Source organism: Protopterus annectens, chromosome 16.part0 (assembly GCF_019279795.1).
Source record: "Protopterus annectens isolate FY-2018-M chromosome 16.part0, PAN1.0, whole genome shotgun sequence".
In the NCBI taxonomy this organism is placed as follows: domain Eukaryota; kingdom Metazoa; phylum Chordata; order Ceratodontiformes; family Protopteridae; genus Protopterus; species Protopterus annectens.
Genome location: NC_056750.1, coordinates 496,032,800 through 496,054,241, shown reverse-complemented (window position 1 = coordinate 496,054,241; position 21,442 = coordinate 496,032,800). Strand labels below are relative to the sequence as shown.

General features: G+C 38.2%; 1 protein-coding gene across 5 annotated transcripts in view; it reads right to left on the bottom strand.

Annotated features, from left to right (window-relative positions):
- FAM163B (family with sequence similarity 163 member B) overlaps positions 1-7,260 on the bottom strand; it is a 1,080,770-nt gene extending 1,073,510 nt beyond the window's left edge. For all 5 annotated transcript variants that reach the window (XM_044058444.1, XM_044058443.1, XM_044058441.1 and 2 more), the window contains exon 1: positions 6,780-7,260. The gene's annotated coding sequence lies outside the window, so the exon portion shown is untranslated. The remainder of the gene's footprint in view (positions 1-6,779) is intronic.
- Between the last annotated feature and the right edge of the window lie 14,182 nt (positions 7,261-21,442).

The window sequence follows — 21,442 nt, the reverse complement described above, 5'->3', positions numbered from 1 at the left end:
TCAATGTCCACTAAACAAAAAAAGAAAGCCCTTACACATTCTCTCACTGAAGATGTGTGTGTGTATGTGTGTGTGTAACAATAAGATATGCCACAGATTATCTCCAAAAATATCACCGTTTTAAATATAGCATTCATGCATACATACAGCTGAAGCCTGACATTTCCTTATGCATCTCAGTTGCACTGCTGAAAATGAGGGACTACATCACACAAATATCTCAATTTCTTAGAGGAAGAAATATGAAAAAAAATGGGGGTGGGGGCAAAGGCCTAAAAAGAGAGAGAGATTTTAAATATTGCTCTTAATAACAGGAGTTGTATTAGCATGCATTTTCTGAAAGATACGAAGTCTGAAACTCAAATGTATGTCATTAGTTAGTGACTTCAGTCCTCGGTGATTAGCCAGAAAAACATAGATTTTTTGGTGAGCAGATCAACAATGTAAGGCCAAAATATGGACATTATGGGATGATCTGGAAACTTGAGCAGCACACTGTCACAGAAATCACAAGTACCTGTATCATATCATCACAACCCATGAAGCCGCTATGTAGACAAGATAGGCACAGATGGATTAGTCTAATGCAGAAAGAATCTTGTAAAGTTCACCTATGAGACAAGTACACCTGGACACATGCTAACATCTGTCACTGGCCCTCTCTCTACCTGTCCCTGTTCTAAGCATTGATCAACAGCATGGTCTATCACCATGGTATATCAGGCCATCCACATATAAATCACTTGGGTGTTTAAGAGACTGCCGCCCACACATTTATGTGTTTCCAGGTGTAAGAGTACCATACCTCCTCCCATCTTCCATCCATTCTAATGAACTATGGATGTTGATTTGATAATCTTCAATTATGCACTAAAAAGTATAATCCCCTACCAGCCAAATCCACAGCTTTACAACATTATGATAAAATATATGAGGCTCAGAAAGATCAGTCTGCCTATGCAAACTGTGAGCCTGTTAGATAGAATTTAAGAGCTGACATCTGACCTGGCAGGCCTTCGTCTTCTATTGTTAGCCTCCAAATATTCATGGAGTAAACATTTTCATATCTAAAAAGAAAGAAGGAGATCCAATTAGTGGGGGCAGATGCTAGACTATTTGGTGTCATTGCACAATACCAGGGGATCTGGCATGGCCACGCAATAAGTGTAGGATGCACATATAAATGCATGATGTGTCATCAGTAATCCAAGCTACATGAGATTTCTAGTGTGTAAGTGCATGTCCTTGCATGCATGTGTGCGTGAATGCATACACAATGTGCATGTGCGTGTTTGTGTTATGAACATAATAGAGAAGAATGGTAGGTTAAGGTCTATATTGCATAGTTTGAAGTCATGGGCCACCTACAGACATGCTGTATACATATACTAAACCACTGCATCCACTATATTCCATCACAATAACATTCCCTATGGAGGCAGCAGTTTATAACTGGCTTCACAGATGACTTGTGGCTCCAAATACATAGAACATTTATATGACATCCATATCAGATCTACCTTCAGAGACCCTCTCATAATGTAAAAATGCATTAACACCCATATGCCATGAGAATTAAACTTCTTTAATATTATATAATAAAACAGTATTTTCAGACTTGCAGTGAAGCCATCATTACATACGACAACTAAATCACGTTTAAGATATAGTATATTTCACACCTCTGGTGCAAAATGCAATTTGATCAATGTTCTGCAAACTGCACTAAGTCTAGAAAAATAGATCCTTTAAACCTTTAAAGCACACTTCAGAAATCTGTAGGTGGAACTGAAAAATCTTTTGAAATATAATGAAGCTACAGAGCTGAGAAATGAAAAAATTAGAGACACATTTGGAGCTCAACCAGTGAATACATGCTGATAACATTTGGAACTGTTGCCCTTTTAAAACAGTTGTGTACATCTTTCCTAGAACTGTTTATTCATTTATTAAGTCCTCGGCCATGAGAATGCACATAGTGCAGACCCGGTTTATTTGCTTGCCTTTTTATTTTGTTTTTTTTTTACAAGGTTTTGTTCATCAGGTAGCATGTATTAAATAGATAATGTCAAACTTACGGTGAGATTTAAGATGAGAGAGACTACACAACATGAAAGATTCTGATCTTAATAAATAATGAAGATCCTAAAAATATGGATAAAATAATGTACAATTTTACTGGATACTGAAAAATAGGAAGTCATAGCAGAAACATCTTCAAGAAATATGACTAATATGAGCAGACTGACAGTGCATAATAGCAGCAATGGAAACAAATACCAAATCGCAAAAAATGTGAATGATTGACAAGAGCTGAAAAAACTGCAGAGAGTTTGATTTCCAAAAAGTTACTGTTGTTGAATCTTGGAAGTGAATTACTCGAAGTGATGAAACAGTAAGAAAGAATGATTTGATATGTGGAGATAGTTACTTAAAATTATTGCTTGTGATATTGGGAAACAGAGGAACAGGTCTACAAAACAAGTTAGTCAGAATGGATCAGACACAAATCTGCAAAATGTCACTATATTCCGACAGCTGATTTTAATTTGTGCTGGAGAAAAAAATCTAGACATGTAGTACATGTATAAGAAACAAACAAGAGGATTGCAAATTGAGTTTAGTGTCTACCACTTATGCAAATGTTAGTTAATCGGGGTGTTCTTCAGTTGTATGAAGCTAAATATATGCACCTAAAAAGAGCAAATATATTTATTTTTCCGATGTCAATACTTAGTCATTATGATGCACCCTGCAGTGGACACAGCTGTATAATCTACACTTATGGCAAACCAATTGCATAAATTCACACATGCATATGTGGACACACCCATCCACATCTAAATGTACGCATGCAGCTCTGTGATAAAACAATAACGCAAACCACATTGTAACCAGTAAAATCAAACCACAAATACTGCATGAATAAAACAAATGCACTGCTTGAGTAAATATTTTTGCAGAGGGGAAAGTCCTGCATTTGTTCTTGAGGGGGCTTTGCCCTTACATCATTCTTACACTTGAATATACTGACTTTAGAACCACACTTTCTAGACTTTAGAAGAGGAAACAATATGAAGTCTGCAAAGCATTACAGTACCAATCTTGCAACAGTTATTACACGTAACCTAGAACTGCAGCTTAAGTTCATAAAAATGATCCTCCAAACAAATGCATAAAACCTCTCTCCCACACAAAGCACTCTGTCTGCAAGTTAAATACCAAAATTCTGGTAACACCCACACTGGATACGTTAGCAGATAAAACAAAAGTGCATAATCCCCATGTGTACATGCACACACAGAAGCATCCATGCATGCAGGCATTTAACTTAAATTAAATGCATTTACTTTTTATTCATGGTCAGCAAGGAGCATTATCAGCCACAACCTTGGGACATATAGGCAAAGGCAAATACAATGTACATGGGAACTTTTAGAGTAGTCAACTGTCCAACGTGTTTTTGGGAGGGAGCAAAAAAGGAGTACCAGAGGAAAACCGAACAGGTTTCACCAAAACTATAACCCAAGTTGGGGAATAAACTCAGTACTCTGAAACTGTGAGACAGAAATGTTAAAGAATGAACCACCACATACTCAACATACTATTAGGCCTACGTATGTGCACATGCATATAAATATGCAAATCTATACCTTCCTCACGATAATTACACCTTGGTATATTTATTGATATACACACAAACTCACACGGTAATCATATATATATATATATATATATATATATACATGCATAAAGATTCATACACATATGTATACGTTTACTTAGTCTGCTGTAGAATTATTTGGCATTTATAACAGAATATAATGCATTTTGATCCAGCTATTCTACCTCTTACTCTGTAACTATGGAGAACTTAAGAAATATTTTGCAATAGCCACTCCAAAAGTGTGGGTTCATTTTTTTTTCCTTTCTGAATGAACAATTTCAAATATTCAGCATAAAATGCAAATAGACTATAGTCAACAAAATGACAGAATAATAATACAGCTCAATAAAACAAATTACATAAAATCAATAAAACAAATTACATAAATAAGAGTAGGAATGTCAATGACTATGCGTACAAGTGAAGATAAAATAATTATTTTAACATCAGAGGCATCTGTGGCAACATGTGTCTTCTGTGCCTTAAAACTGTTTTTTTTTATTAATGTCATTTAAGGAAAACTGTTTGGAAATACACTGAGGTCGCTGGTTACTGAAATGTGACTTGGATGCAGATTAGAATCATGGTACTATAAAGTTTATTTGGCAAATACAATGCATGCCAAGGCTCTGACCTTGCTTGTAATATTAGGAAAAGCAACCATTATTCTGCTAAACTACGATCCAAAATCAGGAATGCAGGTACATTTGTTACTAGCCCGGTTGGTGATTGAACTGTTAAACAGAGAACTAATGAGACAATTTAGGACAAGGCGTGGACTTCTGGTTTCTGTCGCTGTAACCAAATTAGGTGAGACAACTGATTACAGGTCTGCTTTCTGTGCACTGAAACATTTAGTTCTGGAATTAAATCACCATTCCAGGGCCAAGCTGACTTTACCAGCAAACTGCTACAGTGTTTCATCATGATCCATTTCCCCAATTCCCAGATGAGGTCAAAATGAAACGTACATGATTCATTAATCATTTTCAATCTGGAAAACAGACAAACCATACGAACTTGTTGTTTACATCCCTAAATATATACAGAGAAAAATGTGCGTGCTTGTGTGTGGAAAACTTCAATCTACTGAAGCTGTACTATTGAGATACTCCATATGTTGCAAAGTATGCATTAAGTATGCATTAAGTAGCGTGCCCGCTTAAAGCAAAATGAATTATAACCCAATTATTATGTAACCTTGCGAGCCATGCAATCACAAAAAAGGTTCGGCTAATACCGATGCACCCATGCGCGCGCGGAACCGCACTGGTTTCCGCAACTGCGGTTGCATTGCTCTGTACGGTTTCAGATACAGACATATACACACGCATCCACGCATATTATGCTCAATATGCCCCCCCCCCCCCCCCCACCCCGAGTCTTTCAACACCTGGTGTTGCTGCTACTACTGTACCTCCATCGCGGAAATAGCTCTCAACTGTCCAGAATTTCGCAGAATAGCCAGATTTTTTTTCCCCTCATGGTGGTAGTAGTTCCCCTTGCAAGTTCAAACAGGCAAGTGCTTTCCTTGGAACTGGAAAAAAAATTGGGGGAGTAGATAATCAGTAGCGAGTCGCAAACTGCTGCATACTGGAGAAGTTCACTTTCAAATTCTCCTACCTATATTCATCTCGTACTTGTAACAAACAAACTTGGTATATGTGTATATCTATACATATATATTTGTTAGCCAAAGCCCCCTGCAAAATATGATGAAAAATCTATATATATATATATTTGTTAGCCAAAGGCCCCTGCAAAATATGATGAAATATATATATATATATATATATATATATATATATATATTTGTTAGCCAAAGGCCCCTGCAAAATATGATGAAAAAACGCAAAAAATTTAACTAAATGGATACGTTTCTGTAAACTACTGATAATAAAGTGAGAATTTAAAATTGTCATATCAGTCTGATATGACAATTTTAAATTCTCACTTTATTTTGGTCCAAAAGTTTTAACAGTGAGCAACGCCATACTTGTTTTACAGGAAGCCTTTCTCCTGGTTTACTAATTATTAAAAACTAAAACATAATAGTTTACGAAACTATAATACATCACTCTTGCATAATAGGTGTGATTTGGTTAAAAGAACACTGTCAATGACTTGCTTCATTGACCTTAAATTGTCACTCCGCCTGCTCACACAGAAGACCCGTGTACCCGGGACAGCTTAAATCAATCTACTGTGCAAAAAAGGAGGCAACAGGACTAGTATTGGCTCCTTCAGCTGTGCCAGCTAGTTAAACTGACCGTCACACTAGTCCAGTCAGTGGAGACTATTCCCAGACCTGCTAAAACAGGAGGTGGTATGAGCTAGAGGTGGGCTAAGAAGGAGGGATTGGTTTCTAGAGATCTGGTGTTGAGTTGTTTTGACAGGGCCATTCAATCAGATATCTCCCAAAAGCCCACAAAGATCTATAACTCAACAAGGCTTATATAGCCTAAACACATTGTACAGTAAAAATAACACACATACACAAAGATTCACAGCTGAGACTTTGGGGAAAATGCATATGCACCAGAAGAAGAGCAGTTTGTATCAAATTATGCAAATTAAATGATTTATAACCCAGTATGGAAATACAGTTAAAGAGAAATGACAACAAACTGGACATACCGACAACAACAAATAATGAAGCTATTACCAGTTTATGTAGAATATTATCCTACAGGTTTGTGACCATGAATTCATAGTCTCGTAAAACTTTCTAAATATAGGTCACCGCAGACCGAAGCACTGAGAAACCTTATAAAACAGTGAGATAATTATGACTTGCAATCATGCCCCGATTTCTACAATTAAAATAAAATAACAGCACTGCACTATAACACAACACCAATGCTGTTTTGCCTTGCACGACGCACAGCAGCAAAGATGGATATTAGATGCATTAGGTAAGACTGCAAGAACTGCAATGAACAACAATACTGCTGCTGGAACTGTTTTCATTCATTATAGGAAGACAACACCACTACCAACAACAAGAGAACAATGTTTTTTCATCTGATAATAAATCACGATTTGGGGCACTTGCCATTCAGCATCTCAGAATTTCCAGAATGCATCCCCATATGCCCAGAAATGCCCTTACCTTAATAACTGGTACTGTGCTTGATGCTACGTGATGAGCTTTCATCCAAAGTAGCCAGCTCTGAGCATCGGTGCAACTAGCACGTGATGAAAGCGCTAGATTTGGACCTATTTCTTTTCAGATTCCAGTGATCGCGAAGTCAGACAAGTAGGCAGTTATAGATAAATGCCGTAAGTTAATACTATGTCACTAAAAAGAGAGAGTATCCGATTTGGTGTAAAAATCCTAGCCTGCCTCAAGCAGGTTATCTGTATTCCCTGCCCTGGAACGCGCAGCGCGCGAGTTTTGGTCTTTTGGAGTACAAGGGACGCTAAACCGCGCGCACGAGCGGCACTAAAATCGGCAACGCGAGAGTTAACAGGGGCGCACACCATAGAGAGAGATGGGGGGAGAGAGAAGGGGGGTCAAAGGACGCTGGAGCGACGGTGAAACGGTGACAAACGGGTCTGTCACCTTGCTGCAGGGAGAAGTAAGACAGCTCCTAACGTGTGCAGTCCACAGATGAAGAATGCACTTTACCAAATTTAAGGCTCTGAATTTGTTGGACAGTATTATGTAGCAGTGATTAGGTGATGTGCATTAACAGATGTTGCTGTTGTCACATGGGTGCGTGCTGTAGGTATCACAGACATCTATTTGGATCTGTCCTTCTGCTAGGTTTTATAGTGCTCTCAACATGGGTTTCTTGAGCTTTAGTCCTTAAATAAACGTTTTTTTGCTACAAGTTTGCATATCCCATTATAGTATTACCATACTTTGCCAGTTACATTTGCATAAATATCCATCCTTTGCAACTACCCTGGAACCGGTAGCCATATTTTATTATTACCGGCATCACGCCTAAGCAATTAATTACCCCAAACATGCCATGCCGTTTAAGTTTAGGTAGGTACTAGGCTATCTGTCGGGTTCTGCCCAAAGGCATTTATAAGCCTAGCCAGAATGTGTTGACTTTCGCCGCCCCCTTAGCTTAGTTCCCTGTGCCTCTGTCCAGCAGAGGCACTGAAGTGATCCCGGGGTAAACTTTCCTTTTCCCATCCACTTGTGCATCCTCTGGCACTAAGATGTCAGTGGGAATCCAGTAGGTGTCAACAGAACATGAACAGCATTACTGCATCCCTTCCCTCCACCAACAGAATTATGTTTTTTTTTCTCTTCTTCAATTCGAAAGATTAGCTATCTCGATTATTATCACAGCAGATAAGTATAACGAATAGCTATCAGAATAAAGTTATTAAAGGGAGTAAATATCGGATGGACTGGCACCACAGCATGGCTTCAGAAAGTAACAGCTCCAGGATGATTCCTATAAATGAGTTGCCTTGAAAGGTTCGTGCAAACGTTTGGTTTCCTTTAGCCATGCCACAAGTGTAATATAGCCATTTTAAACAATACCCGATTACTCTGTTTAATTATTTTTAGATAACCCCCATTTCATCCAATTCAGGATAACATGGAATCAAGAATCTATCATGACACTCAAAGACTAGGCAGATAATGGGAAGCAAACAAGGAGTAGAGACAGATACACAATATCCATCTAAATGGATTCCTCCATTTTTTTGAATTTTCTGTCATAAATAATGATTTCTTGCAGGCCTCAAATGACTACCTGTAATAGGAAACAAATGTATTTATATCCCCACTGTTGCTTTCCAACATGTGTTATGTTCCTTCTTTCAGTTTCCCTATTCTCCCGCTCTTTCTTACCTTACTTTGGATTTTGGGTGATGAATGTTCTTCCAGTATGGTCATCTAGCACTATTGTCCTTCAGATCTGAGCACTCTCCATTCCAGACGAATGCTATGCTGATGCCTTCTTACTCAGAAGTTACTCAAATACTGCAGCTCTATCAACTAGGCAAGTCATTCTGAAACTTGAATAAACTGGTGACATTCAGAATCAGGGAAAATGTGCAAATGCCTGGTATTTGTATTACCCTTCCATATAAAACACATTACCCAAATAATGTCAGCTTACCACTTTTCTGAAAAGAAAGTTTATTTTTAATAAACATTTATTTGTCTTTGTTACTGGGAAAGTCCAACTAGGTAATACCTATTTTCAGCAGAGGTTCAGGGAGAAAAGCTTTATTGCGTTGTAGTAAGTTCCAGTCAAAAACAGTAATTACATTTCTATTTACATTTATACACAAATGGTAGTTACATTTATGCATATATATATTCTAAGATTTTAGAGGTGGAAGTTACTAAAGCGAAAGCAAACATGCAACTTAGTGGATTGTACAGGCAGCAGTTATGTATAAAAATTGTTTACAGTAAGAGATTGAGGATATGTTTAAGGCCAGTATTTAGATAGTACTGTACAGTGAAAAAGTTTTAACCATGTGATGAGCATGTACAGGATCAGGTCTTGTTAAGATGTGTAAGCAGTGGTTTAAAACTACTGAGTTTGTCAGAGAGTTTTATTTATTTGTGTGGGGGTACTATTCCCGACATTTATTTGTGTGGGGATACTATTCCACAGTTTTATTTGTGTGAGGATACTATTCCACAGTTTTATTTGTGTGGGGGGTATTATTCCAGAGTATAGCAATGCACTGGGAGTAGAGCAAGTCTCCTGCAACATTATTTGACTTATTTCTAAGTAATAAGAATTTGTTACTAGAACGGATGTCCCTTGCTGGACAGTAGGGTAGTAAGTTTTGTAGTGCAGGGTATTTTTTCTGGATGAGTTTGTGTGCTGTATGTTTCCATACCTCTTACGGTCTCTAGTTACCTTTAGTACCTCTTTTCTATTACTGCTCATCCTCTGTGAGGTGTCTTTACTTTCACTTTCCTTTGCCCAACCAACACCAGAAATACTCTTCTGTAGCTGGTAGTGGATGGCCATTTTATAAAGGGATGGTATGGCATGATCACAAAGCTGGTGTTGCATTAGGTCTTAAAATTTTAAGGTTGTTGTTACCCTCCCACACACACACCATTTAGGCAAGGAATATAGTGCTGTAATAACAGCCATCACACATATTTAGCTTTAATGGCAGCATTCAGTTAGAAAGCATTTTGGCACTACCGATTACCAACACTCACACCCACTCATTTTTAGCCAGAAGAAAAAATACTTCCAATTCTCTCCCTCTGTCTCTCTCTTACACACACAAATCCTAAACTCTTTTTCTAACATGTAGTATCAGTGTAAACTGATTTCTCATTTCCATACTAACTGCCTATATAGACAGTAGTCTTAAATGGCCCTTTTAATTTGGAAATGCCTAACAGCACTCCAGTGTGAAATCAATCATCTTTTTTTTTTTTTCTAGTGAGCATTCATAAAGTGTCTCCAAATGCCTTACTATGAAAAGTTCTTGCACTCCATCATTTTTTTTCCCTTATGTGTGATCCTCAACCTTGAACTCACTGTGGGGCTTTTGTGTGTGTCATTATTATGTAGTGCTTGTGTTGCATTTGACATATGCAACTGCTTATATTGTTTGTTCAGTTTGCATTGCTCAACATGTGCTGTAATTTGCATACTGACTCATTTATGATGAAGTGAGATGCATTTACTGTTTGTGTAGTTTCCCGTCTCCTGGATACTCCAGTAAAGTGCAGTTTCTTTTTAATTTGGACTATTTTCAGTCTTTGACCATCAGGTGTAATAAAAAGTCCTGTAATAGCACAATTGTTCCAACATCCATCTTGTTGGGATTAGTATCCCACATAATCCTCTGGGAGAGGAAGCCTCACTTTTCCACAAGGAAATATTTTTCAGTAACTCATCTGATATCTAGGCAAAGGAGTCCAGAAGCCAGCATAAAACATCAACATCCACAGCGTTTTCACTTGTGCACCTGACTCTTTTCCCGTGTTGGTTGTCCATCAGCATGCAGTATAGTACTTTGGTGAACTCCTAGTGGGTGTACAATTCTAAACCCTTGTTTCAGCTAGAGTACATCTCACTCCATTGCTGGATTTGCACTTCACATTGCTATCCTTTTTGGCAAAGGATAAAAATAATTGGAAATTCTACCACACAGAGACCTTGATGTGCTACATGTAGCAGCACATCCCCATAGAAAAAGCTAGTTAGCATCAGTAACCAGTGTTGTGCTAGTTACTTATAAAAGTAATAAGTTACTATTAATAGTTACTATTAAGTGAAAGCAATATGTTACTACTACTTATTACTTTTCTAAAAAAGTAATATATTACTAGTTACTAACTAAAGTAACTAGTTACTGTTGAGTTGCTTTTACACAAGTATAGTTTATCAATTCTCATATTCATATTTACTCACACAGTACTTGTGTGTGAGGAATACATGCTTACTGCACATAAATACGAGGGTGTTAAAGTTGTATACACTGTGTTACAATAATGATGAATAGCATTTTACAGTTTACAAAGTTACACAGCTGGTCTTGGTCACAATTTAATACTTAAACCAAAGTACGCACAGCCAGCAACACAAGACCCATAAGTTACAACCCATCAAATTTTCAACAATGTACATTAGGCTAATCTGCTAAAACTAATGCTGAGGGCACAAAAATGCTTACAGAAAATGTCATATAGGTCTAATAAGACTTAACACATCAACCAAAATATCACTTTATATAACTATTCATAATGACTATACATTTCTGTTGGCTCGAAGGAGCAACTTTTCAAAGTGTTCGTCAGTGAGTCTATTTCTTCTTGTAGTCAGCACTTGTCCACAAAGACTGAACAGGCATTCAACAGGTGCAATAGCTGGCAGAGCTGTATTAGTGTTCAGAAATACCTTTTTGACTATAGGGTAACTGTTGAGAGAAGGCATTTTTCTGGAAGGGTCAGCCAAACACATGTCCATCTGAGAAGATATGCTGACATTGACTGGTGTCAACTCTCTGAAGTGGAAGAAGCTGTCTTCGGCAGTTACTGCAGAAGCTTCAGGTGACACATGTGCAGGTTCATCCAGTTTCTGCATGGCATCAAGGAGCAGAGCCTTGCCTCTGAATTTCTGCTCTTCACTGTCCATCCATCACAAACGGAACTCTGGATGCACTATGCTAGCCAGAATGAGCTCTTCATGCTCCAGAAGGTGATTGAACTGAGCCTCAATGCCTTTAAGAAGAGCATTAACTAGTGACACAATGAGCTTCACAGACGGCCTGACTTTGGACAACTTGTTTTTCAGGCACGTAATAGAGGGGATCAGGATTCCAATGAAGCTTTTCAGCTCTGACTGCAGGATGTTCAGAGCTGTTGCCAGGGGCTGCATTGCTTGCACAAACTCAGCAACAAAGTAATTTCTACAGGCCTGAAGATGGCAATTCCAATCTGTTCACATATCTCATTCAGCAAGCCTTCAACCCAGAGTTGCAATGAGGTGAATTCTCTCCATTGTGTAGAAAGTGGTATTCCATCATGTCGCAGTGGGAAGAATCAAGATCACACTTATTTCGCGCCACCTCAGCAGCTTGGGTGCTGTGACTAGCCTTGTTCCAAGCAGCATAGCATTTGGCCATGGTGCTTCTTATGATCTTTTTTATACTGTGCATCATTTACAAGCAGATTCAGCATCTTCCATGGCAACTAGATTTAATGTGTGTGCTGCAATCTCAGATGGGGAGGCAGTGAATAGGTGGTCTCACTTCGCCCTGACTGACTCAGTACAGCTGTCATGCTGGTGTAAATCACTTCACCATCATTATCCTCGTCTTGGGACAGAATGCTTGTAGTCTCAGATATCTCACATACTGAGAAGACAGTGTAAACAAAGTTGCTGCCATTGTCAGTAATTGTTGCACACACCTTTTGATCCATCTTGTACTTGATTGGAATGCTCTCAAGAGTTGGTGCTATGGGATCATATGTATGCCTCCCCTGTAATCTGCAGCATGACAAAGCAGTTGACTTTCTTTGAAGTGTGTCACAGCTGATCCAGTGGGCAGTGACACCAAAGAAACTACGATTCTTATGGGTTCAAATGTCAGCCGTAGTGTGCAGCATACCATCAACATTCATGCTGGAAGAAGCTGCAAGCATGTTCTTATCATTCATAAGCATATTCGTGTACTTTTCTATAAGATCATATATCTGCCAAATCTCTGTGGTTTTGCTTAAAGTTAAATCACTGTCTCAAAGCAAAATCTTTCTCACTGCATCATTAACACCACACACAAGCTTGTCTTTTATCAACTCGTGTCTCAGATCACCAAATCTGCATGTTTTTGACTTGTTTCTCAAGTCAGTTATATATGCTGCAAAAGTTTCACCGGGCTTTTGATCTCTTGTATAAAACAGTGCCTTTCCACTGTAATATTCATTTGAGGGTTACACATTTCTCTAAATTTATGTTTTAAGCACTCAGTCTTCCCACGTTTCAGCCTGTACTGCAATATGGCAGTCTTCCCCCTTCTCTGCATAAACAGCAGGTGCATACCCAAATTGATTTTCTCTCTCAATGGCTTCTGAACTAGCTAAATTGAGCAGAATAAATGCTTTTGTATGTGCATCATTATCAGAAAAAGCAGCCTATATGAAAATATCATATTCTTGCTCAAACACCCTCCAGTTTTCAGCAATATTATCATCAAACACAAGTGGATCAGGTCAGTGAAATCCTGCTGCCATGCCTAATAAGTGTCAAACACATACTAGATACTTGTAATTATATTCAGCTGTACAACAAACCTTTTGAAATAACTGTTCTCTTTGTAAGGACTGTACTGTAATACTGCACACACTGCTAACACTTTGCACACGTTAGATACTTTGAATAGCTTTAGTTAAAGCGAAAAAGTAGTACATTGTGAAAAAATATAGTTGCTTTTTCTTTTTTGAACATTTTATGTGATTCGGATATTGTTTCAAAAGTTTTCATAATTATTTCAAGTACTTTTTTCAATATGTCACAATTTTGAACATTTTGTTTGTTTATTCAGTAATTGGTTTGGAATGCTTTGCTTTATATTCATTGAAGGAAAAATCATTTAAATGAGTTTAAGAACCGGGAAATATTTTCTGACCCGTTTACAACTTGTTTGAACCACTCTTGTATATTCCTCCATTTCTGATTGTGTACCTCATGGTTTTAAGAAGTTTTGACTTCGGATCCCATTCTAACAATGTCACTCGTCTTGTGTATTCAAATAAAATGACAAGGCTTGTGTTCATAGGTAGGTACTAGGCTATCTGCCCAAAGGCATTTATAAGCCTAGCCAGAATATGTTGGCTTTTGCTGCCCCCTTAGATTAGTTCCCTGTGCCTCTGTCCAGCAGATCCACTGAAGTGATCCCCAGGGTAAACTTTCTGTTTCCCATCCACTCGTCAAGGTTTCTCTTGAAGAGTGCTAGCGAGGAGCTCTGCCTAATGTAGATTGGAATCTTGTTCCAAAGCATGGGAAGTCCCTGGGTCAGGAATCTATCCCTCCAGCACATCAAATTTATTGTTGTGGTGAGGTTTAGATCTCTAGAGTGTGTGGCTCGAGGGGATAAGGTTTTCTTTAGGGGGAGCATGTCCATCAATTCTGGGTTGGACATGGCCTTGTATGTCAGGCAGAGATTACCTCTGAGCAGGCGGTATGCAACTGAGTACAGCTGAAGTTTCTTCAGTCGAGCTGCATAGGGCATCTGTTTGAGGCCAGTGATCCTCTTGGTGAGGTACGTCTGTGGTCTTCCAGCTGTTGCAGGTGTCTTGTAAGGTACATCCCAAATGGGGCATTGTACTCTATGATGGGTCTGATGAGTGATGAGTAGAGGGGCATAATGACCTCTTTTGATCTGGATGCAAACCCTTTTGTGATTATGTGTGCCACATAGAAGGATTTTCTAACCACTTTGGCAATGTGATTATCAAAGGAGAGATTACTAGATCCCTTATTACATTTTCCATATTTCGGGGACTACCACCTATGTGGTAGTTTGGGGGTACTTTGTTATTTCCAAAGGGAATAACTATGCACTTTTTGGCATTTAGCTTGAGGCCATGATTTTGACACCAGTTATCCATCTCAGTGAGACCCTTTTGGAGGATGTCTGTGTCAGCCGGTGAGTCAATTATAGCCCCTAGTTTGCAGTTCATTTAAGATATTTATTACACACAAACACATCAGGATGCATGATTGGAACATAAAACATAAATGAGCTAGCTATCTGACTGACTGCTACACACATGCATGCTTTCACTCCAGCTGCTTACACAAAATGGCACTCTGCTTGCACGTGCTCAGTACTTTTTATGCATGCGCCCATCGTGTTCAGTACTTTTTATGCATGCGCCCATCGTGTTCAGTACGTTTTATGCATGTGTCCATCGTGTTCAGTACTTTTTATGCATGTGTCCATCGTGTTCAGTACTTTTTATGCATGTGCCCATGAACTACAATGGCCTTAAAAGTATAACACACACACTATGATCTACACTCCCTGTGTTTGAGTGGGTTTCCTCAGGGTGTTCCTACTTCCTCCCACATTCCCAAGACATGCTGCAAGTGGATTAGACATTCTAAATTGGCTTTAGTTGTGAGTGTGTGCAAGCGTGTGCCTTCTGAAGAAGGTTGAGCGCTGGGCTGGCAACTCAGCAATGTAAAACTCCACCGCCACTTGTTCTGCAGACTGATAATCCACTGTGGTGATCCCTAACGGGCACAACCAAAAGGAGAAGACTAGTCTTTGTAGCTAGAATTCACAGATAATAATTGAACCAAACCAGTCAGCAGCATAAGACCTATAAAAACCTATAACATTTTGTCTATTTTCAGCAGCTAAAAATCAAAACCTGAAAATATTGTCAAGACAAAAGTTGGTTGATCATAGATCCACTTGAAAGAGTCCTGCTTGGTGCAGTGGGTTGGGGTATTGGGTGCTCAACTGATGAGTTTGATTCCAACTGAGGATGGTGTGAAGAACCAATGCCATTTATTATACTGCAAAGTAAGGATATGATCTCTAGCAGGCTAGAACTGTCCCAGTGTTAGGGGGTGTTTTAGTGGGCGAGGGTCCCAGGGCAGGGCTGGAGTCTGGTTATCATTAGCTTTCACCTCCTTGCAATGCTAAAAAATGAAGTCAATTTTGCTCCAGACTAATTCTAATCATCTATTATGAGGCCTATGTGCTATGAATTGTGCCAACATTATGCTGTAATTTTTTATCCAAATTGCACTTCAAAGTGTCTATTACCTCCTAACATCTGATTACTATCCATACTATATAGGGACCCAGGAAGTTTTACATCACTCTTCAGGAGGCTACATCACCCACATTAAGAACCACTGGTTTAAGCAAAAGTAACTCACGTTTAAGTTACTAGTTTCTAAAAAAGTAATATATTACTATTACCAATTACTATTTTGAAAAAGTAACTATTACTAGTTACTAGAAATTGTACTATATTACAGTAATATATTACTTATTGTAATATATTACTCCCATCACTGTCAGTAACTAACCCCTTCCATGGCATGCTCCCTTACTGCACATCCTAATATTCGACACCTTATCATCTGGTCTCTAAATAGGACCTTATTCTTCTCTGCAAGTGAACTGGCTTATCTAAAGTATTTGCTTGTTTTTACACAATCACAACTTGTCGAGCTGGTGATTTTTAAACCTTTTTTGAATTTACAGCTCATTGAATTTGCCCATTCACAAAAGAAGCACACACACCTATACTGGCAAATATATTACATACTGTATGTATGTAACATAGAATGTACTATATATTTATGTAGGTAGAATTTATCCTTCCCTTTCTCTCATAGGTTCATAGGTATATACACTAGCTAACAACTACCAAGGCCTTTTATAATCTTAGCCATACAACCCAACCCAATTGTGTCCCATTATAACATGCATGTCTTAATTGGGGGGTATATTTGTTTCGAGGTTGCTAAAAAGTTATATGGGGGCACATGTTCGTTAAGAAATGCTTATTGTCAGGCTAGATCTTCAAGATACATGGGAGGCAGCCCAAAGAGGAATTTATGATTACCCATCCAATGGTCAAGATTAGGGACAGACTCTGGAAGCAAAGTAAGGGGATCCTTTGAGTCCCATATCCATCTCACAAACATGTTCTAGTTATGTCACAAGCAAAGTTCATATCCCTGACCTAGTGTTTCTGGTGATACTCATTATGCAGATGTGCAAAAGCTCCATCAGGGATAGATCTAAGGATGCTTTATATCCCAAATACAGATTGTGTCAACAACCTGTTGGAGACTGAGCAGAGAGACAGGGTTGTAAGGCAATCTGTGTAGGACAGGTAACTTCACTAGGCAAAGCTTTACAACAAGCCCTTGTCTGGGCCATCATACTCCACTCCTTCAGGGTATTCAGGCAAGATCCTGCTCACCTACTTGCTATTCTCCAGATAAGAAACTAACTTCCTGAAATCCTTTGACCAGGGAACAGGGAGTGCAGGGCAAAGTAATTGAGTACTGAAACATTCTCACAAAAAGTTGGTGAGGAACCTCCACAACCACATACTAGTCAGTAATGAGGATTTATCAATTGCTGCTTATAAAAGGACTGTCCCTTTTAATGGAAAAATATCTGAAGGATTAGTGAAATCTGGTAAGGTTTTCCTGTAGTGAAAGTCAATCTACTATAAAAAATGAACCTGTTTATCTTTGGGGGTTAACAGAATTTGCATGTAGTCTTGGTCCAAAGTGGACTGAAACATAGCGTTGCAGAATTTTTCAGTGTCCACTTAAGGTATGTGATATGTCAATAATGTAGGCCTCGGCAGAGTTATATCTCAGGCAATAGAGGGGAATGAGTGTCACAACGGTTACATAATTAGAAAAGTTAACAAAGCTGAGAATGACTTACCATAAAATGGTCTCTTACCACCCTGAAATACTAATTACTTGGTAGGGAGTTTGTGTTAATCACTGATAATATCCCAGTACAATGGCTCTATCATCACAAAACTTGCAACTCGAAATTGCCCTATTGGACTTTGACTCTAGTGAGAATTTTATGATGCAACATCGATTTAAATGTCAAAAGGTGGAATTCTCCATCAATCATTTGTTTCAGGACCAGTGGTTCTCTGTAGGAATGGTTGCATACTGAAGACTGAGACTGGGAAACAGAATACTTACAATCTTCTTTCAGCTGTTCCCGTTAGGAGTCGCCACAGCAGATCACCTGTTTCCATTTCTTACTTGTAGTGGTGCTAAATCTGCTTGCTATTTGTAAGGCCACTTCTACTAAACACTTGTTCCTGGATGGGAAATGCAGAGGAGGTAGATCTCTGTAACAGCTAAAAGGAAGAATGTGTGCATACATGTATGAGCCTGTGTGTCTGGCTATCTGTATCTATATGTGTACAGATATGTGTACATATGTCGGTGTGTTTGTATGTATATGCGTCTGTGTGGATATGTGTGCATCTGCATGCATGTGTTTGTGATAAATAGAAAATATTGTATCATGTTTTCCCTTCCTGTCTAGATGTTATACACAAGTATTCCTAGCACTGTCTCTTCCATGCATGCCTGGAGGGCAGTCTTATACAATGTGCACTTCAATCACATGATGCCACTTTCCTTCTAGCACCAGCACTCTGACTTTGCAGGGTAATGTATCCTGCTTTGCTGTTTATCCTTAGCTTTCTCTATCTGGTCTCCATATCTTAGCAGCATGCACATTCTTCCATGTTGTGTACACTCCTTTGCAACAGCACACATTCCTCTTAGAACTGTTGAGTGTTTCCAAGATTTCTGGAATATTCCTGTACTCTGCTGGCAAATCACACCTCAGTGCCTTAGAAATGCTATGCTCTAGTTTACTTGTTAAAGTATTTTGCTTGCTGCTTATATTCAGATTACAGTCAGTATATGTATGTGTGTGTGTGTGTGTGTATATATATATATATATATATATATATATATATATATATATATATATATATATATATATATATATATATATATATATAGTATAAATGATACTTTTATCATTTATTAATCTGTGTGCATGTGATATTGGCTGTTAGACACCGATAGCCAAAATATACTGGAATGTTGTTTTCTTTTCTTGTTAATATTTACTGAATAAGTTAATAAGATACGTAGAAGGGGTCTATATTAGAACATCGAAGTTTCAGGTCTTCGAATGTTCTAATATCGACACCTAGTATCCGAAAGCTGAAAATAGCGAAGTTTTAGATAACAGAATTCTTTCCAAGGAAAATAATTCGGTTGTTCGTTCCTGTCGCTTCGCTATTTTCAGCTCTGCAGTGGAAAGTTATGGTCGGGTTCAGATAAGTGTGTGATTGTGTGGACGTGAGGGTTAGGGTGGGATAGGTGAGTTAGGGCGCAGGTGAGGTGTGTGTGCGATAGTGACGGACCTTAGGGTTAGGGTTAAGGTAAGTGGGTAGGTAGTGGTGTATCTACAGTTTAGTGTAGGTTTAGATGTTAGATTTTAGGTGTGTGTGTGGATTGCTGTTTGTTTGGTGTGTTTGTGTTGTGTGTATGTGTTTTGGAACAGCAAATTTTTCCCTAGGAAAAAATTCGATGTTCTAAATTTTCGGTCTTACCGGTTTTCAGTTACTAGGTGTTGATATTAGAACATTCGAAGACCTGAAACTTCGATGTTCTAATATAGACCCACATAGAAATATGGTACTCTGAAGTAAGCTGCTGTTGCCGCAGATTACTGCAAGTTTAGTTTTTTAAATTGACCAGCAGAAGGCTTTATTACAGAGAGTTTTAATAACTTGTACATATAGCATTATTACACTTGAAAGACGCAGTTAAAGATGCTAAGTGTTTAATGAATAAGCAAAAGACTGAAACCTAAAAAGTAATAAAATAAAACATATCTACAAATGTGTCAATATTTAGATTTTTTTTCATTTTCATGCAGTAAATAAACAATCAAGAATCAAAACAAACACTACAGGAAATAAAATGAGCAGTGTTACGTTTGTCTGTAATGTGACAAAGAAGAACATACACTGATAAAGATCTTTAACAGATATTAAAATTTGGGAGCAAAGATTGAAGTAGAAGAACATAATAAATTGGAAAATAAAGTATAAAAAAGCAAATATTTAAACTGAAGTTACACAGATATAACTATCTTACCAAAGTACACGTGCTCGACTGCTACTTGCTCAAGCTTCCACTAATTTAATCTGCCATAACTACTTAACATGCCCAACACTCTATCCTATAAAACTGTATAGCCCTACCAAAACCCTAACTCTAACCCTAAATCTCCCTTCCTGCTCCCTAAACCTAAAACTCTCTTCCCATTTCCTAAAACTAAATTCCTCCTCTGGCTCCCCCTCCGGCTCCCAAATCCTAAGACTCCTTTTTCATTCCCTAACTCTAAGACTCCCTTCTTGCTCCCCAGCTTTACAATGCCCCTCCTTCTTCCTAAACCTAGAACTCCCTTCCCAGCCAGGGTCCTAATCCATACTCCCACCATCTCCTACTCCCTTTACCATGGCTGCCACACTTGCCTTGCTTGAACTCGAATAATGCATTTGGGTAAGCTGTGACAGCTGACTGAACTCTTATTTGAGAATGAGCAGCAGGATGCTCCCTGGCTTTGAAGCAGTAGTCCGGAAGGGTTTTGGACTCAGGCTGTTGTAGCAGACCTTTTACCTTATCCAAGAATTACAAAAGCTGCAGTTTAATAGCTAGTTATAAAACAGGAAAGTATTTTACTTTCTGTTTCAATTTGAATTGTAATAAACAGATTTATGCATTTGTTCTGTAAACATATCAGCTTTCCTAAGAAATTGTCAATACAAATTTGGATGATATGGGATCATGCCAGCTGAAGTTCTGTAAAGAATATGTCCTTTGAATATCAAACTGATGCTTCTGTTACAAATTTATTAGAAATGGATGGCAGTTGAATATCAAACTGATTTGTATAGATGCTTATGTTACAAATGTATTAGAACTGTATGGCATTTGAAAATCAAAATGTTTTTTGTAAAGTTACTAGTGTTAAAAAATGTAACAACAGTGGGTCCTACTGGACAGAAAAGCAATACACATGTGAGACTATATGTATATATGTTGGGAAAGGACACTGGACGAGAAGGGGTTAAACAGCTAGCTTACTTCAAGAAAAAATACTGTTAATTGGACCCACTTGTTGGGCCATGGAAGTGTTTATCTCACAGCTCTGAATAGGACCAGAGACCATGTCTGGAAGAAGTCTTTTTTCATTAGCTCAGTAAAAAGTGGTGAAGCCCCAGGCACTTCCATAAACATTAGTAAAACTTTAGATATGTCTCAAGCATCAAAGGGAAACAGTGTGAGAACCTAGAGCCAGCTGACCAGATGAGGTCGTTCTACCAGCCATCTTGACAATTTTAGATATTATAAAGAAAAATATCTCACTATTGAGTATTCTGTCTTGGGCCTGACAAAAAGGACCATTCACCACATCATCTGCCTTGCTCTATTAAGTAAGTCTGGAACAGTAATTCTCCTAGATTCAGTCAGGAGAACATAGTTAAGCTTAGTTTAGATATTGTTTTTCTTTATTTGTCCGAGTCTGTCCATCAATGTTATTTTCAATATTTCCTGTGAGTTTAACTCTGAGGTTTACTGTAAATATATATTAATTATTTTCATGCTCTTTTATTATTAAATATATTTAAAATTGTTATTGTGGCTGGTCTTTTTAGAAAGTATTTAACCTTTGAGTGCACTTATATATTTTTTGGTGACCATGTGTGGG